Raw genomic sequence first — 6,000 nt, 5'->3', positions numbered from 1 at the left:
CTTCACTATCCTATCTACCTGCGACTCCACTTTCAAGGAGATATGAACTTGCACTCCAAGGTCTCTTTGTTCAGCAACACTCCCTAGGACCTTACCATTAAGTGTATAAGTCCTGCTAAGATTTGCTTTCCCAAAATGCAGCACCTCGCATTTATCTGAATTAAATTCCATCTGCCACTTCTCAGTCCATTGGCCCATTGGTCCAGATCCTGTTGTAATCTGAGGTAACCCTCTTCGCTGTCCACTACACCTCCAATTTTGGCGTCATCTGCAAACTTACTAACAGTACCTCTTATGCTCGCATCCAAATCATTTATGTAAATGATAAGAAGTAGCGGGCTCAGCACTGATCCTTGTGGCACTCCACTGGTCACAGGCCTCCAGTCTGAAAAACAACCCTCCACCACCACCCTCTGTCTTCTACCTTTAAGCCACTTCTGTATCCAAATGTCTAGTTCTCCCTGTATTCCATGAGATCTAACCTTACTAATCAATCTCCCATGGGGAAGCTTGTCGAATGCCTTACTGAAGTCTATATAGATCACATCTACTGCTCTGCCCTCATCAATCTTCTTTGTTACTTCCAAGAACTCAATCAAGTTTGTGAGACATGGTTTCCCGCGCACAAAGCCATGTTGACTATCCCGAATCAGCCCTTGCCTTTCCAAATACATGTACATCCTGTCCCTCTGGATTCCCTCCAACAACTTGCCCACCACCGAGGTCAGGCTCACTGGTCTATAGTTCCCTGGCTTGTCTTTACCATCCTTCTTAAACAGTGGAATGAACTTCCTGAGGGAGTGGCGGATGCAGGCAGTTACAATGTTTAAAGTATACTTAGATACGGACATGAATAGGAAAAGTTTGGAGGGATATGGGCCAGGTGGAGACAGGTGGGACTATTTAAGTCTGGGATTATGTTCAGCATGGACTGGTTGGACCGCATGGTCTGTTTCTGTGCTGTACGACTCTATGACTCTGTGAGAATTTAAATGCTATGAACTCTCAAATCTAATAACTACTTGGAAGATTTGGAGCATTCTCCCCATATGTCCTGGCCAACAATTATACCCCCCCAACCATAGCTAAATGTGATCATCTGATTGTCTTTGTGCCCTTTGGGGAGCTTGCTGTGTACCTATTGACCACATGTTTCCCTTGTTTACAATGGTCATGAAAGGCCTTGGGATTCTCTGCAATAAAAGGCAGCTGAGGCCAAAGCATTGAATGTTTTCAGGAAGGAGTTAGATAGAGTTCTTAGAATGAAAGGGATCAAAGGGTCTGGGAAGAAAGTGTGAATGAGGCACTGAGTTAGATGATCATATTGAACGGTGGAGCAGGTTTGAAGAGCTGAATGGACCACTCCTGCTCTTACTTTCTGTGTTTCTTTGTCCTGAGGATGGAAAAGCAGCTGTTTATATTTCTGCCTCCCTTTTCCACATTTTGTTGCGAGGCCAAGCCACTCAACTCAAGCAGGAGCTGGATTCAATCTCAACCCACGCTCAGGACCAGAGAGAAACTGAAGCATCATAGATAGATCACAGCCAGTGCCGCACTCCACCAGAGTTGAGCCTTGGTATCCCTGTGGAAATTGAGAGGTTGCAGCATCTCCAAGCACAAAAGACAAAAGCCTTGAGAAATTTCAAAAAGCTACAGGCATCACAAGCTTCTGAAGCACCCGGCTTGAAAGCCAAACAGGTCTCCAACATTCAAGACTGTGAGTACCCAATTATTCTGTATCCGGAACACCATTCCCTTCCCTACTTACTGTCTTAGTGTCTCTCGCTTTTTTAATCTGAGGGGCTGGACACGTAAACAAATTGTTGTTTTTGTACAGGGGTGGGGAAATTGCCATCTAACTGTGATGTGCAAACGAAATGGTCAAGTATTTCCCAATCCCCGTATATACACCCTGTGGGTTGGCCAGATGGTTGCAACGTAGAAGAGCAGGGGGACGTATAACTGAGGATCTCATCATCAATGTCTCACTAACAAGTCTGATTGTGCATCTCAGAAATTCCCTGTCATTGGTCATGGAATTTGTAGATCTTTGTCTGGCTCTCGAACCCAGTCTTGGTGCCACATCTCCAAATGCACATTTGAGGTGTTTAAGGTGATACTTACAAAGTAGAGCATGTGAAAGAGGAGCAAAAATAGTCCATTCGAACTTTCAAGACAGCTCCGCTGTTCAATAAGACTGTTGTCTTTCAAATGCCACATTCCTGTCTAACTCAGATAATTCTCAATTCCTTGCTTAGCAAGAATCTATCCACCTCTGGCTTAAAAATATTCAGTGACCCCCATCTCCCCTGCCTTCTGAGGATTGGAATTCCAAAGTGTCATAATTATCTGACAGAAAAAAAAACTCCTCATCTTGCCCTAACAAGACAATTGCTACATTGTATCTAGGTCTGGACTAATCCTCAAGAGGAAATGTACTTTGTATATCCACCATTCAGGATCTGATACACTTCAATCAACTCACCCCTCACTCTCTAAAATCCAATGGAAACAAGCCCAGTCTGTCTAACCTTTCCGCATCAGAAGCCCACTCATTCCAGAGATCAATCCAGTAAACATCAATTCCAGTTTAGAAGGATGAGGGGGGATCTAATTGAAACATACAGAATATTGAATGGCCTGGACAGAGTGGATGTTGGGAAGATGTTTCCATTGGTAGGAGAGACTAGGACCTGAGGGCACAGCCTTAAAGTAAAGGAAAGACCTTTTAGAATGGAGATAAGGAAAAACTTCTTCAGCCAGAGAGTGGGAGATCTATGGAATTCACTACTGCAGAGGCTGTGGAGGCCGGGTCATTGAGTATATTTAAGACTGAGATGGATAGGTTCTTGAGTATCAAGGGGACCAATGATTATGGGGAGAAAATGGGAGAATAGGGTTGAGAATAAGGGGGAATAAGGTTGAGAAACTGATCATCCATGATTGAATGTTGGAGCAAACTTGATGGGCTGAATACCTAATTTCTGCTCCTATGTCTTATGGTCTGATAGTCTAAACCTCCCCCGAACCCTCTCCAAGGTATTTATATCCTTTCTTATATTCGGGATGTGATCTCACCAATGCTCTATATAACCAAAATGTAACATCCTCATTTTTATGTTCAATTCCACTCTCAATAAAGGAAAGCATCCGATTCATAGTTTTCATGACATGCTTTACCTGGAAAACTAACTTTTGGTGACTCATGCACCATAACATATGAATCCAAAGTGAATAGCTTGAGAGGAACTACTTCCTTTGGTGGCAGAATCTGGAACAGGGAGTCATGTCACCTTAAAACTAGAGCTAGGCCATTCAGGGGTGATGTCAGGAAGCATTCCCTCAAACTAGAAGGGGAGACAACCTCAAGCTCTTCCTCTCCACCAAACAAATACCATTTGCCTGGAGATCAACTGAAAAATTTAAAGCTCTGAATGATCATTCTTTGTTATTTAATGACTTGGAGCAAGGTGAGTAAATGAATGTCAAGTACAGATTGGCCAAGACCTCAATGAACTGGCCCAAGGAACTCAAAAACCTACTCCTATTTCTATAGCTGCAACAGTTTGATCATTCACAGGGACCCATTTGCAGCAAGCAACAGGATTATGTTTAAGTCTTACACCACTTTCGAATTACTTGGAAACTTGGGGAGTCTGCAATACTTTCTCCATGGCAACACCTCAACCAATGGGAGTCAATTTGCTCAGCCATCAGTGCTCTTCACTCCTGTAGTATAAATTGTGGGCTGCTTTGAAATTTGGAATTCTTGTGTTTGTTCTGATGAGTGCAAGAGGAAAAGCTATGGCAACACATCTCTCTCAATTTCCAAATGTTTAATTATATTAGAGCAGAGTTACCCCTTCTCATTATCTGGGGTATAATATGCTCCAAATATAAGGAAGAGAAAAATCAGCTGACATTTATCACATGGAGAAACATTAGGCAGATTTTATTAAGTAATTAAATATTTAATCAGTTAGGATTATGTACATTATTTTTGAAGATTGCATATTGCCCTTGTTATATTAAAGCATATCACACACTTAACCATATCTGTTTGCCTTCAGTGATAGCATGTGGTTAACAACATAGTAAGGCCATTGATTGAGTTGTGTGGCTTTATGACATAGCCTCTTTCCCCTGTAAACTATTAGAGTATTTGGAAATATCAGTGACAATTATTTGCCCAATACTAGAAGAATAAATAATATTTGGTTGTGTAAATGAGATTTGATAGGCTCCTGGTTTAATAATCTACCTGTAAGTATGTGGCTGTTAAAATGGAAGATCAGGAGCCAAGGTCAACTTGGAATGATTGGAGCAGATCTTGTTGAGCAATTAGTGAACCAATAATGATAAAAGAATCTGTAGCAACTTGAGATCTATTGCATAAATGTTCACATTGATGACTCTTGGTTGGTTTTGATTATACTAGTTCATATAGCCCTGCAGCACAAGAGGCCACTCAGTGTAGGCTGAAATTGTTCAATTTTTAGAACCATTGTAAAGTTATAACCCAGAAAGAGGCCATTGAATATATTAAAGGGAGACAATGATGAAGTGATAACATCTTTGGACTAATAATCCAGGTGTGGGGAAAGGATTTGAATCCCACCCATCACAGAAGGCAAAATTTGAATTTTGTAAAAACTGTATCACTGTCAAAGAGGTATAGAGGATTTCCAGAATGGAAAGAGGCTCTTCAGCCCTCATGTCCATGTTGGTCATCAAACATCCATCTATTCTAATCCCATTTTCCAGCTGATGGCCTATAGACTTGTATGCTAGTGCTGAGTTCTGAGGAAGGGTCACCGGACCCAAAACGTTAACTCTGATTTCTTTTCACAGATGCTGCCAGACCTTCTGAGCTTTTCCAGCAATTTCTGTTTTTGCTTGTGACTTATATACTCAGATGCTTCAAATGTTCATCTAAATATTTCTTCAATGGATGTAGGTTTGCCCGCTGAGCTGGAAGGTTCATTTTCAAAAGTTTCATCACCATACGAGGTAACATCTTCAGTGAGCCTCCAGATGAAGCTCTGCTGGTGTTTCCTGCTTTCTATTTATATGTTTGGGTTTCCTTGGGTTGGTGATGTCATTTCCTGTGGTAATGTTATTTCTTGTTCTTTTTCTCAGGGGATGGTAAATGGGGTCCAAGTCAATGTGTTTGTTGATAGAGTTCCACTTGGAATGCCATGCTTCTAGGAATTCTCGTGTGTGTCTCTGTTTGGTTTGTCCTAGGATGGATGTGTTGTCCCAGTCAAAGTGGTGTCCTTCCTCATCTGTATGTGAGGGTACTAGTGAGAGAACCTCACTAGTATCTCACAGAACCTCAACATGAGCTACAAATCTTCTCAAAACTTGCTAATTTGTTCAAAGCTTTGAAGCTTCCTGTCTCTGCCACCAATTCAGGCAGCGAGTTTCAGATACCTATTATCCTCAAATTCCCTCTAAACCCTGTGCTCCTTAACTCAAATCTGTGCCCCCCCGATAATTGACCTCTCTACTAAATAACGATCCTGTCTATGTTCCCCCATACTTTGTGCACTTCAATCAGAGCCCCTTCAGCTTTCTCTGCTCTAAAGAAAATAACTCCAATCTCTCTTCTCAGCTCCAGCCCAGACAACATCCTGGTGAATCTCTTCTGTAGTGCAATTTCTCTTGTGCAATCACATCCTTCCTATAGTGTGGGAACCAATCTGCCCTGGCTGTGTCCCAACCAACATTATCTACAGCTCCATCAAAATCTTCTGGTGTTCAATGTTGTATTTTCTGACTGCCGATTAAAATGAGAAAAGGCTGTGGAAGGATTTGCTGCACTTTTAGGAACAGGTTACTGTAACTCATTGTGTGTGGGGTTTACACTGCTACATTATTCAAGCAGTGATGGGTGACACAGCCACTAGGGTGTGTCTGAGTGCAGCGTAAGATTTGGCTGGCAAGTATTGTCACAATGATTGGTTTGTGCAATTGTGACCAGATGTGGATGTCAAAGGT

The sequence above is a fragment of the Chiloscyllium plagiosum genome, chromosome 19 (genome assembly GCF_004010195.1).
Source record: "Chiloscyllium plagiosum isolate BGI_BamShark_2017 chromosome 19, ASM401019v2, whole genome shotgun sequence".
NCBI lineage: Eukaryota > Metazoa > Chordata > Chondrichthyes > Orectolobiformes > Hemiscylliidae > Chiloscyllium > Chiloscyllium plagiosum.
This window is presented reverse-complemented; position numbering follows the sequence as displayed.